The following is a 14,446-nucleotide window of genomic DNA, read 5'->3' on the forward strand; positions in this document are numbered from 1 at the left end:
GCCATAGGAAATAACATCTACCCAGAAAGTGTAATGAATTAAGACTATCACCAACTTGCACTGACCTTTCCACTAAACAGTCTATAACATTATGAGTTCCTATCGAAAAACTTGGTCTGGTTAGTAGTGTGAGTACATATATGCAAATGCATTGTTTATTTTGAAACCTCAGATAAGTCAAAATTAGCTTTGGTGGGTACTAGATGTGAATTCCTGTGCATATATGAACTTTTTGATTCATGGGCACTCTTCTAAGAGTACATAGACACGACTTTCACAGTCACAGCCCTACTATAGTCAGGGTAGGACAGAACTCATTTCAGCTTTGTATAAATAAACACCTGAGAGAGGCGTTTGACCTCCCCACAGGGCTAGAAAAGAGCTATAGCAATACCGTCACTCCATCCTGTTACCCATCTCTGAGGTATCCATCTCTGTAGACTACCTGGTTAGATGAGATGTCTTTTAGATAGAGCTAATTAACTGGCTGGGGTTAAGCAAACGCCTGTGATGATTTAACTGGAGAGTTTGTTAAGCTTTCTCAAAATGCTTCTCTGATCTCTTCCCTCTAACCCCACTCTAGCACAGTGATCTGACATACAACATATCTATTGATGTTAGCCAGGCAGTCTGGAGGAATCTTGCAGTACCAAGAGAAGTCAATTGACTGTTTACTGAACTCAGCTTGCTCACAATCAGACCCCTGTGCATAGGCAAATAAGTTTGTGCTGTGGTCCTTATAGTCCTACAAGAAAAGTAAGGTTGTCTTGGGAGCCTTTCATGGTCAAAATAAACTCTTCATAAGTGCTAGGAAACAATCAAACTCAAGAAAATCCCATAAAAGCATAAGGTGTTGATTCATGTGTTTATGGTGAAGGATCAAATGACCACATCTGAGAAGGGGTTATGTGCTGGAAGTACAGGAGGTCAATGTAGAGAGTTTGGGAAGGATTCCCACGGGACCTAGTCTCAGAGGCATAAAAATGCAAACAATCCTTGAAATAAAATACGAGTCAAAGTAGGATGGAAATCAAGCTGAGGAGCCCAGATAGCTCATGAGTAGTTTAAGCACATGCCAGGCCCAGAGGCAACTCCTAAGTTGCCAGAACCATTGCTTGCAGATTTTGCAATGGATCCTACATTTCAGCATAGCTAGAACCCTACCTTGGATTTGGATCCTATGAGAATTGCTGCTGAAGGAGAATAGCTTGCAGCAGCCTGAGGCATAGAAATGGCATCCAGTCTCTATCAGAATTTGTTCTTAAGCAGATAAGTCCTAGCTTGCCAGCCCTTGAGCATGGTACACAATCTTCTATGAACAATCTTCTATGAGTGTGAGCCTTGGCAAGGCAAGCTCCTCTATAACTCCCTCATCTTGCCTTAGGGCAGCACTTCTCAGCATGATGACTTTAGTCTTCCTGCCTATTCCACCTTTGGCACCTCTCTTCTCCCTGCCTCACAAAGGTTCTGGTTCTGGTCCTCACGTACATGAGCTATTCCAACACACTTGCTCCAGAAAGTTCCTTACCTGACAGTGCCCTTGTGTTGCCATCCAAGGTACACAACAAGGATGTTTCCTGCCTTGGAGACTTGACAAGCTAAATAGACAACACAAAGAGTAGGAAGAAGGAAGGATTATTGTTAAGTGAAAAAACGTACTTAAAGATCAGCAGACTCCCTCCCAGTTACACAGCAAGTCTGCAGGATGGCTGGGAGCAACATCCAAAACTTGTGCATCCCTCCCTTGTTCCTTAAATACAAACAACTCTTACTTATTTTTTTTACTAACATAAATGATGTTTCAGTAGCAATGGTTAGCAAATAAGCCATTGAACATCAATCAAACAATATCCTTCAGTAATTACAGACGTGGGTTGATTCTTTCAGAGTTAACTGGAAAGACTAACTGAAGACTGGAGATCTCAGCAGGTGGGAACTGCTGGAGTTTACACCATGCAAGGCAATGCCGTGTAGGGCTACCTGAACTAACATGGGATGGAGGGGCAAGCTGACCTAGCTCAACTTCTGAACGTCTTTTCATAGTGGTAAACTGTATATAGTACAAAATATATAAAATTTAAGTTCAACATTATAGCAAATAAATCTGCTAGGGGATTAGTCTCCTGAGACGCTAAGACCTTAAATGGACACACTTTATCTTCTTTTTTGCACAAATACCTACAAAACATTAACCCTACAAAACTACAGCTGCAGAAGGAATTTGCAGTAGGACCAGGAGTGGAGGTCTATTCTTACAAGGCTTATGAGAACCTTTAATTGAAGGATTAACCAACCTGTCCTGATTCTTTTGTATTTCAGATCAAGACAACACCTGTCCTGTTCTCAAACCCTGACTTTCACAATGCAGCCTGGAGCTCAGCTGAATCCTTAGTTGCACCTCTAATATAAATAACAATGTCTTAAATGTCTAGCCTAGCCACTTAAAATAATACAGAGTTAATGGACTAAAGACCTGGGGAAAGACAATGTGTTACATATTCCGTTATTTTCTTCAAACCGCTTTTGTAAACAGTCATAAAACATACAATAAAAAATTACCTTCAGATCCAGAGCCAAATGCTGCATCTTGTAACTCAAACACACCCAGCTAATACAAACAGGCTCTTACAAATTCATGGTGCTCTCATTTGACATGCAGGGCCTTTTACCCTCTGTTCATGTGGCATTCACTAACCCCTAGGGCAGCATATGGGTCCCCTCAACACCTTACTTCAATTTTGAGTATTTTTCTCTTCCAAATATATTGAGAAAAAGGTCACGCCTGTTTTATGGACCTCGGTCACCTGCTTCTGCCATTTTAGATCATGGCAGTTACTGTAATGAGTAACACTATCCAATGCATCCCAGGACAAGATCTCCCAGAAACATTCTGTCTAACGTTGGTATTAGAACTAGCCGCTGTAATTAAAAACACGAAGGACCAACATCATTCAAAGTGGTATTTGGTCACTTTTAGAATAGATGCATACAAATTGCTGACAATAGCTGTCTTTCTCCTGTTTTTTGAACATGTACAGGAGTTAACGTTGACATTATATTTTTGTTTTCTATTTCTTGCGTCTTTACTGCTTTCATTTAATAATAAAGATCCAGTTTGGATCAATGTGAAGTCATGCCCATAAAGGTATCAGGTACAATGGTCCATTCACATTGGCCATTTTTATGGTATTCTCATGCAGTAAATTGCTGAGCTCTGTCTACGTGTCCCTGCACAGAAAGGATATTGAGCCAGGTCCCAGAGTTAGGTTACACTCTGCATGCAAAGACAGTAAAGGCAACTGCAAAGAAATCGGCCATGAATGAAAAACTATCTGTGTGGCAAAAGGAAGGTATGACCAGCACAAGCAAGTATTTCCTTGCTCTTTTAACCATAGGAGGTCAAGTGATCCTGCCTTCCTCTGTGAAGGACAAGGACTCCTTTACTGTTTCCCTGGGAGCACACAGAATTCTCCACTCCTTTGCTATTGCGCTCCCCTACAAGCAGCCTTTCCTTCCTTCTCCTTGTGAGTGACCCTTCCCTTCAGAAAATATGACTTTGCACCCAGAAATGGATAGCCTGGACATCAGCACGTGGATGTAGCCAGAAAAAAAATTTGCCAGAGAGCTTGGCTTAGTAGTGTGGCTGTTGTCATCAGTTAATGCCTCTATAGTAGCATGTTAAATGCTGGCCTCAACCTGCATCAGTTAGTCTAGACCAGGAACAAGAAGCCCACCTCCTTCTTGCTGTACCAACACTTGCCTAGGAGCCTTTCCAGGTTGTTAAACCATCTGAGTCCTCTTCTTCCAAACAGCAGTAATGGAAAGGAATATTACCAGAGTTTGGACTGGAGTTTAATTCAGGACAAAGTTGCAAATGTTAGAGCAGGAGGGCAGGCAGCCAAGGCCTCTTTTATAAATGGGTGGGTACAGCAATGTATGTGGGAAGAATGGCATGCCTTAGACGTAATACGGCACAAAGAACACCCAACACAATGTTGGCTCAGCTCTTGCTGGCACCATCTTATTGCTGCTGTTGTTTGAGGCTCCTGGGCTGGTCATAGCCCAGGCAAAGGTCTTATAATCCCTCGCCCCAAAGAATGGGTGAACTCTGCGTGCAGATATGCTCTACTTAGTTGCCTGCCCTTTGAGGTGAACATCCAAGCAGGTGGCTGCAATGTCTCCTGACCCATGGTCCTCATTTCCTTCCTGCCCATGAATGTCCTCCATGACAAAAACTTTCCATGTGCTGCAAGCAAGGAGAGGGGAGGAAGAGGTAGAAGATGTTTGGAGAGATGCAGAGGCATTTGTAAGTTGAGACTCCATAATCTGGGTTGCAACTTCACCTCCCATTCAACTGTGAACTACAGATATAGAAAGTGCCACAGAGGGGTTGGGATTTGAGTAGTAGCAACAACAAAATCAGGGGGTAAAACCCTGCCTATATAAGATCGGTGGAAAACCAGAGAGCTGTGACACTTAGGTGTGGAAGTGATTTTATACATAGCACTGGGCACGATGCTAGATTTAGATTTACATTAATTTTTCTATAAAATTCTTGCTCCTGTACAGGAAAAACTTGCATGCATTGATCCTCTGAGTAAATCCTCCCGAGAAGAAAACCCTTCTATTTTTTGAACAGCCATCTCAGAGAAAGCTTTAAAGGCATAATTTCAGAAGGTCCGATTCTCCCTCAAAACTGCATAAAGTTAGAGGGATCAAACAGGCACAAAGCTAACGTAAGGAGGAAAGAGTTCTTGAACAGCCAGAAGGGGCCATTATGGTTGTTCAGAATGACTTTCTTCATGAGCTACAGGACTTTAACTGGTAACTTGTGAGGCCAGTGAATACTCTGATAATAAAGATCAAACCTTTCCCAAGTTCGACAGCACTGGGTGCCAAATGAACAATATGTAAACCTCTTCCATAAACCTTTGCCCCAGTAAGAAAGCCCATAAAACAAGAATAATGACATCTTGTAACAAAAAGTACAGCCTCACCACCGTACAGACCTGTTTGTGGCAGAAACAGAAAGCTGGGAAGCAGCTTTGAATGTAACTTTTCCATCTGAAGGTTGCTTCAACTTAAAAAAGCCAGAAGTGTGTCTCAGGGCTACTCAGACAGCAGCCGTGAGTGCATGCATTAGAGAAAAATGTTGTTTTCACCTACTCAAAGCAGCTTTTCTCTGAGGACTGAGAGTCTCTGACTGAAGCTGGGATTCCATTCATTCATCTTTAGTCATTTAGCCTGAACCAGTCATCCAGTCTGCCTGTAGTCTGTGGGGAAAAGCAGGCAGCATCTTAGACTTTTCTCTTAGGATGGGATGATTTGCCATGTGGAAGTGTCTGTCTTTACTGGCCATAGCAGGACTGTACATGACTGGGTTATGTTGAAGGAAAAATGTTTAGATGGATAAAGGGATGAGAGATAATTTCCAACCTGAGGCTGCACCAGCACAACTTCATGCCAGGACCCATCTGTAGGATTTTTGATGAGGTTTCAAGCAAACTAGCAGCTGACGTAAGACTCCACCCCAAAATGGAGCCCTTAGGGCCACAGGTTTTCCTCACAACCTTGGGAAAGTCACTTTATTGTGATTTTTAGGAAGGCATCAGATAGGCTGACAATCAGATCGGATCAGCTTCAGGCACCGTGCAGGACAGAGTTACCACTAGTGAGCTGAAGAGTACTGTTCTAAGACACAGCAGCACGTGTTCCTCAAAGGTGTAGCAACTCCCCCTGTGTCTGCTATTTCCAGAGGGAGTAATACTGTATTTTCACTTGGGAAACAGCTGGGAAAACAGTTTGTGGGAGTCCTGGGTTCAGTTCGCAGCTCTGCTTGGGGCAGTTCAGATCCCACATGGAGATCCTTGGAGAGCCATAGGCACAGCTGCTTCTCATACCCACCATAACTTAGACTGTCCTTGTGCTGATGTGTAACAAGGGACAACAGGATTCACGCGGCCAGAGAGATCCTGTAGCACCGGGGCTAGGCTGTTGCTGTGGAGGACAGGGCAAAGAACCCATATGTAATGGGTCATCTACATACATTGCATTCAAACCCTAAGAGCAGAGACAAAAGGGATCCTCACAGTGCGCCAAGCAGATCCACTTTGAGCTAAACCTCACTATCTTGATTAACAGCAGGGAATGAAAGCTGGATTTCTGGCAGGCCCATTTGGGACACCCGTCATAAAAACCATAGTTTCATTCCCTAAACTAACGCTGCCATACAAGGTCCTGTTGACTGTTGCTGAGGAAGCCTCCACGAGCTACATTGGAGGGCTCTAGGTCAGACAACTCAATAAGTTTATAGTGTAGCTCATCACCCTTATGCATGATTTTACTGGCTTCTTTCCTACACAAACAGTATTTTAATGAATGTTTGGCCTTTGTGCTGCTTATTTAAGAAAGAAAGATTTCCTCTGCCTTTAAATTATTTCAACCTGACTTTCAATTCAGACCACTACTCTGAGATAAAGGAGTACATGGACTTTCATGCAGTGCCAAAGAACTGAGCACAAAACAAGGTATCTCTGAATTGCAGAGTGTGGCAGTGCAGGGACTGCAAATCCACTTGGGCCCTTGAGCTTACACAGCGTTAGAGAGTTCAGCTCCTCACAGTCTGCCTATTAAACTGCACCATACAGTATCTATGTTTCACCTTTAATGAGGATGTCCTGCCATTTCAGTTCTGATTTCTTTAAGCTCAGTTTCTGTAAGTAAAACAAAGTCTCTACTTGCCCTGTTTGAAATGCACGAAAAAAAATTTCAGTAGGAAATAGGATTAAAATTGCAGAATTAACCTTATGTGTGCTCTAACTGTACACTTTGGGAAGAGCAGCCTGAATCAAACAATAGCAATAATGCCTGAGTTAAGGCATGAGAAAGACACTGAAGCTGGCTCAGCTGAAAAATGCTATTGGCTATTTCCCTTTTCTATTATTACTTCCACCATAAAACACTCAAGTTTTGTGTATTCGTCACGTATGGCAGAAAAAAGTTAACCTCCTCTGTTGCAGTCTAAGTAGATTTGACACTTGAGTGGAGGGTCATCTGACACTTCTTAACTCTCAATTTCTCCTGTTTATAAGTTAAAACCAATGCTTCTTCCCTCCCCCTTCTTTTCCTTGAATGCCTCTTGCGTTCCTCTTTTACCAGCTCTAATTTTTGTCACTTGGTGGCTTTCTTTGTTGTCAGTAATGTTCCAGTCCACATAAATTTAAACAGGTCTAATGATACTGGAGGGTGTCTGTGGCTCCTTTTGAATGGTTATTTTCCCCCTCTAAAAGGCCCCATCTCTGTGACTACTTTCTGCCTGGTCATTGTGCAAGCCAAGAACTCAGCAGTGTAGGAGTGTGACAGTCTTAAGACAGTTCCACAGCACCAGGGGCAGTAAATTAATGCTGACATGACCCACCAAGCACATGGCAGCTCCATTGTCAGAGCTCTTCTAGCAGGAGAGATTGAATTTCACACTGTGTTTGATATTAAATCTCTCCCAAGTACATACTGGCTTGGCTGTGAAGAAAAGATATTCAAGGATCAGTAGTGAGGACCTCAGCAAGGGAAGGTGCTAAATACTAACTGTTCTCATTTGAAGCATTACCTTGCAGCCTCAGCCTGATCTCAGTGCTTAGCAGATATCACGGATTTGTCTGCCTTGATTCTTACAGCTGTTCAGTCTAAAACAAGCAGCTCCACCATGTCCCTTATCTCTCTCCTATCTCCTTTCACTGCAGCCTGCACGCTCACTGTCTCTTCCTGCAAGATACCTCAAGCAACAACATCCCTCCCCCTTTCCCATCTTCTGTGTCCCCTTACCTTCTGTAATATCTCACCAGTTTTACTTGCTGCTGAGCCAGAAGCACATGCTGTTTTGCTAGCTACCCCAGGCTGACTCGTTGGCCACAAGACAGATCCTGTTTGGAGAGCAGTGAGTGGTCACCTTTGACTTGAGCCAGGCATCTAAAATAGGTAAGTTGTCTGAACTCTTCCCTGATGACACAGAAAATGTTTTTTGCCACAGGGAGGCTGTCTAAAATGTGGTGCTCAAAATATTATAGGCAAATAACCTTTTTTGAGACTGAAATGGAAAACTAAACTGATATCATAGAATCATAGACTTATATGGTTGGAAAAGACCTTTGAGATCATCGAGTTCAACCGTACCTGTCCAGTAATAAAACATATCACTGTGCACCTTGTCTACCCATCTCTTAAATATCTCCAGGGATGGTGACTCAACTATATCCCTGGGCAGCCTGTTCCAGTGCCTGGTAACCCTTTCAGTGAAGAATTTTTTCCTGTTATCTATTCTGATCCTCCCCTGGCACAACTTAAGGCCATTTCTTCTCGTTCTGTCACTTGTTACTTGGGAGAAGAAACCAACACCCACCTCCCTACAACTTCCTTTCAGGTAGTTGTAGACAGTGATAAGCTCTCCCCTTGGCATCCTTTTCTCCAGGCTAAACAATCCCAGTTCCCTCAGCCAGTTCCCATAAGGCACCTCTCATATGGTCCTACCAAGAATCAAACAGATAGAAAATTAATATATGTGCATCAATTTACCTTTGCACTCCCCTTTACAGGCCCCATGAAGGCTGCACTGTGACCTCTCACATCTCTCCCAAGTTCTGTGAAATCCAGAATCTGATTGATCGGTTCCACTAATTACGTGTGATTAGTGGTGGCTTGATTAGCAGTTTACACTGGGTATTGATAGTGATTTCATCTGGGGATGTGGGGAGCCAGCATACCTACGGTGCATCCGATAGGTACAAGCAGAGTTTCCATTGCACTTGGGGTCCTCTGGCAAGCCAGACAACCAATCAACATTTCATATGCCTCTTTTTATATCTGAAGATGTAGATATGCCCTTAGATTCCTTCAAAGTCTTTGCCACTGTCAAGTTGATGGAATTTGGGAAAACTTGTTAGTCAGAAATGCTCAGGGAGTTCATCCTGAAATAGCCCAATATGCAATTTTGCTCTTAGATTTCTAAAGGGGGAGGGAAAAAGGCCTTTGAATCAACTTGCATAACTTTTCTCACGGGGCACTACATTTCTCACAGTTATCTGATACTGGGATAAGAATTTTCACTTGTGCAACACTAAAGTACTTCACTCTCTCTAGAAAGGCCACAAATCTTGATCTGAAGACAATACGAGGTGGAGAAATGGCAATTTCTCTTGCCATTGTTTGTTTCAAAGGTTAATGATCATCACTGTTAAAATTCATGCTTGTTTGTCAGGTTCAAACTGCCTGGCTTCAGTGCCAGACCCTCATTCTTGTTTCAACTTTCTCCACAAGCTGAAACAACACATTAAAATCTGGCACTTTCTCCACGTGGAGGCATGTAGATATTGTAATCAGTTCAATTACTTCACTACCTTTGGGCTAACTGAACACATAGAACTCTGTAAGTCCCCAGTGTTTTGCCTGTGAAGGCATTTTCTTTAATCCTCAAAACTTTGAAATGGTATTTCTGTCAATTATAGGCACTGATACTGAATATGGCTTTTCATTATTTATGTTGAATTATCTCCTTACTGAACTAAAAGCATTTTTTGGCTAAACCATAACAAGAGAACTCAGGCTGATTAGTTTTTTCACAATGGTCCCTGAATAATTCTGAATTATTTTTTCTTCTTTTCATTCCTGTATGTACAGCATTCAGCTGTCTTACAATATATTTTATCAGGACATTTCTGTTTCTGGTTGACCATCCAGTTCTCATTCCTGGCTACACTACCAATTTCAGAGCTTTTCCCAGATCTTATCAGCAATATTTTTTTTCTGTTGCACTCATAAAAATCATGACAAATGATCAGATGGTTCCTATTTCTGTGTCTCCCTTCCAGAAACACCCCTGTTCAATAATCCTGCACTGACAACAGCTTTTGGGGAGCTGTCAGCATGATACGATTCTTATACTCTATAAAGTGCACTGACTACTGCATGCCCATAACTCTCAGTGATCCCAGTGGGAACTGGGATCCTCAGCCTAGTCCTCAAGACAATGTCAAAGAAATATATTAACAATTTTGTTGGATATTAGAAACACATTGCCCCACTCTGTGACCCGATCAAAAAGTCTGATGGGCTAAGCATGCACAAAAACTAAGGCTTTCAAGATTTTTAACATACTTTTCTTAGTAATTTTTGTTTATTTTTCAATATTCATTTTATATATTTTTCAAATCCTTGCAATATGTCATAGTGCATGCCTTAACAGTGAGACCAGTACCATTCCACCCACTAAATGTTCTGTATGGTCCTTGGTTCTTGTAAAGATTACATGAACCAGGTTACATTAAGGTCACCCAAGGTTTCTGTACCATTGTGTGCCCTTAGAGAGTCCATGTTTGTGTTTCACTCCCTGTGTGTGAGTTCTCCTCTGGGAAAGGCTGACAATATTACCATTAATGCTGCACCCTTTTATGGAGTCTCCGAAAAGTCTTACTGAGGAAGTGGTTCTGGGAATGTTCTGCTTCACTGCAGCCTTCAGGCATCTGAGACCCACTTTTCCTCGGGTACTGAAAGCAACCCTGGGCTCTGTCCAGTTACCCCAGGACACCTGGCAAAGCACCAAGGAAATAAGGTTGCAGATGTTCCACAGCTCTCCACAATCTGAGACCTTCTGTCTGCTCAGGGAGCAAAACAGACTCATAGAAGGATAAATTCTGCTGTATGCAAGACTTATGTGACTAAAATAACTGCACATATGTATAATGAAAGAGAGAGAAAGACATGTGCATATACATGTGCACACATAGTCTGGTTGATTCTTTCCTTGAGGCACTTTGTCTACTGAATAATTACCAAATAAAGGCTGTGCTATTTAGTGATTCATTTTTTTCACGTTTGTAAGCTCTAATCTAGTCTGAATCTCCCCAAGGGTCCTACGTGGACAGTGGATTATTCACATTTGTTCAAGGAGCAGATACTTTTCTACACACTATGCACAAGGGAACAGAAATATGAAATGAAGGGAGCAGTGAGGCTTTCAAGAGATTACACCCTGGGAAACCCAGCTTGAGTATAAGATAAGTGCATTTGCTTCCAGTTGGCAGAAGAAACTACTTGCCATATACTCAGTTTACAGAAATCTATACAGCTTCATTGACTTCTATCAGTTGACTTCAAATGAAATATGTTGATTCAGGTAGACATTTCAGAATGAGAAGTAAAAAATAAATGATCACACATCTGTATGCAATGTCATGCCAAACCCTTGCCAACAATTACACCATGGCAAAAGCACACTATAGCTCCCAGTGGCACTCAGAAGAGAACAGTGGCAGAAGTGACTCAGTAGAGCCTTTACTAGTGAAATACAAGCCACTGGGACCCAGTTTTGTTTCTAATTTTCCCATGTAACAGTTTCTTAGTAGCTGTTCAGTAGATTAAATATTCCTCTACTTTCAAGTGTGTCTTTGCCTATAGTATGAGATGCAACTCTGACCAAATCTGGACTTCTGCATTTAGATGATTACTCGCTTTCCAACTGTGCGCCAGCCCAGAGATAGCCTGAACAACCTACCAGTGCTGAAGAAGATGAGGCAGATGAAGGCTACTTTCAGGTTCACGCACTTCCTATCAGTAATACCCTTTGTAACATCAATGCTGATTTCAGATAACCAGTAACAGACAGTAACAGAACAATATTGGGGATACTATGACAAAGCTATACCAAAAAGTTTGACAATCAAGTACATAATAAGGAGGGCATGTAAATAATCATCTGAAACTGTCTCTGCTTATCATCTCTAAGTTACATGATCATAAATGGGAAATAAATCCCATGTAACTCAGAGAAGAAAAAAGAAAGCAAGAAAAGAAGGAGAAGAAGAAAAAGAAACTCTTGAAATACAAAACTTGGGTCAAGAACCCCAACACCACAAGAACAAAAAGTGCTTGGATTTGTGTTTTTGTTCAAGGCAAAGGTGAATGCCAGATCTATAGGCAGCACCAATATTAAAGGGATGCTAGAACCAGTTTTCTGCTGAGATTTCATCCACAGAAATGTGTATCCAAGGAGGACCCACACAGAATGCTGTTGGAAATGAGTGGACCCAATGCAATTTATTTCATTCACAGAAATGCACAGCAAAGTAAGCTCCCGGACAGCATGTTGATGAAAATTAGTAGACCAAATGAATTTCATACGAAGAGTCTGACTGAAACAAAGTATTACTGGCAGTACAGAGTGTCATCTAGGGCTTTTCGTTCATAGCTGGACTCATTCAGACTTGCTGGCTGGGCTCGATGCAGGTGGTTTTCCAGTTCTGGCTATTGTTTTCCCCCAGGAGGACAAGGGCCAGACTTCAATACGCTTTCCTGGACACAAGGTCAGATATGAGGAGCACATGGGGATGCAGGGGGAGACTTTTATACTTTTATGCAGCCAAGCAACTTTCTGGCCTTCAGCTCTCGAAAAAGTTTCCCGTCTGCCAAGCCCTTCAAACTGCCCAAACACTTCGGAAATTACAGCATCTAATTTTGTTGCCAATTGGGAAATTTGCTTCACTGCGTTAACTGTCAGAAAATAAAATGTACCTTTTGCAGGGTGGAAATATTTTTGTCTCATTATTGTCCAAGTGCAGTAATGGACTTAAAAACTGAGCAAAGGTGTGTAGTGTTTCACTTAGGGCTGAACACCTACATTTATACCAACTATAGGTCTCTGGCTTGTATCTCCCACCCACAGCTTGCATTTCTCCTGGATTAGTGTTCTCCCATCAGTGTTACTAATGCAGTTGCATCCAGAGAGCCATGCAGTTCTGCTTTGTGGCCTGGAGGACCCTTAATCATCACCAAATTAAAGCCCTCTAGGCAATAAAATAGTTGGGCCCTAAGGGATTTCTTGGAAATGTGCTGTGAATGAGCAAACAGAAAAGAAGTTAATGCTATGTTGAACCTCCTGGCTCTAAGATTACCATTTATTTGGTTTATTAAGAACTAGTATGCACTAATGGGAAGTTAAATTAGCTTTAAAAAAGCCTCTGTCACATGATGTCTTTTACCATATCCAGTTAATAATTTCAAGGCACAGGTCTCTTTGCAGACAGTGGCTGCTCCAGAAAATATCTTAGGAAAGGGATGAACCTCTTCAGATACATTAAAGACACACTTTTGTCAATGTCCAGACTAGAGAAATATGAGTTTAGGATTCCATTTTAAAGAAGCAAACTAATTTAAAACCATAAGTGCCACTTCCTGGCTCAATGGGTAGAACACAAGAGCTGCACATGTATTTAGGCATTAATTATGCCTCACCTCCCAGGATAGGAGCCAGCTGCATGGAGAAGAGCAAAATACGTATAGTTTAATAAGTGAGGGAGGAAGACAAGGAGAACCAGCTCTCTAGCCAGGACTTATCGGACTTTGGTTTTGGTGTAGGAAATACACAGATGTCAGTCTGCCTGTTCCCATAAAAAGGAGTAGTCTGAGAAAGCAAAGCCTTCTACTCTCTCCAGATATTAGTTCAGCTCGCTGAGATCCGAGTCATAGATTCATCTCTACCTCCATTTATTATAAAGAGCCTATTGCAAATTTGTTCTTAACTCACACATTAGCAAGGTGCCTGTGTTTGTATGGGCATATATATCAGATGAAGCTATATTTGGATTTTAGTCATGAGACAGCTAAGGACAAACCTTTCTTAAGTGGTGAGCCATACTCATATAATATGTAATTGTTGTTCTTGTTCTGAATAAACATCCAGCAACAATGGAAGTCCACATCACATCAAGTTGCTGTTTTCAAAGGGAACTGCAAAACCTTTTCCCTAGTAAAAATTCACTAAACATGCAGTCTTAACCTTACTCTTGCTGAAATCAATTACAGCACTCACAGGTTACTTTCTTTGAGGCTAACTTGGAGCCCATGAATTGCTACACATAGCAGAGAGCTCCTCGGATACTGGCTTGGTTCAACAATTTCTCTTCTTTTGTTCACCTTCAAGGGCTGCTACACTCAGAGAAGTCTTTAATGAGCTGACATCTCTGAATGCACGTTACTCCTTACCTCAACATGTGGCTGCTACCTATCCTTTGGTCCCATAAAGATCATTTAAGGAATGTTAACTGAAATAGTAGAGAGTGTCCAGGACCTGAAGGCATCAGTGGGTGTTAACGTCCTGCCCAGCTTCCCCTCAGACCCCCATCCACACACTTGCCCATGGCCAAGGACAGAATTTCAGCTCAGCCCAGGGCCATCAGTACGAGCCTCAGTTATGCTGCAGGCACCCCTGCCCCCAACCCCATCTCCTTATGTTCCTGAGTGCACCCTTAGGTGGACCTTGGACTTCATCCTCCTTGGTCCCCCTCTCCCCACATGGAATAGGTGTCTATTTTATTCCAAGCGTAGCAGGCATCTGTTGTTCAAGATATTTAACGCTTTCTGGGTTTATATAAGGCTACCTAAAATTTGAAACTAATTTTTT

The sequence above is a fragment of the Cuculus canorus genome, chromosome 4 (assembly GCF_017976375.1).
Source record: "Cuculus canorus isolate bCucCan1 chromosome 4, bCucCan1.pri, whole genome shotgun sequence".
Taxonomy (NCBI): domain Eukaryota; kingdom Metazoa; phylum Chordata; class Aves; order Cuculiformes; family Cuculidae; genus Cuculus; species Cuculus canorus.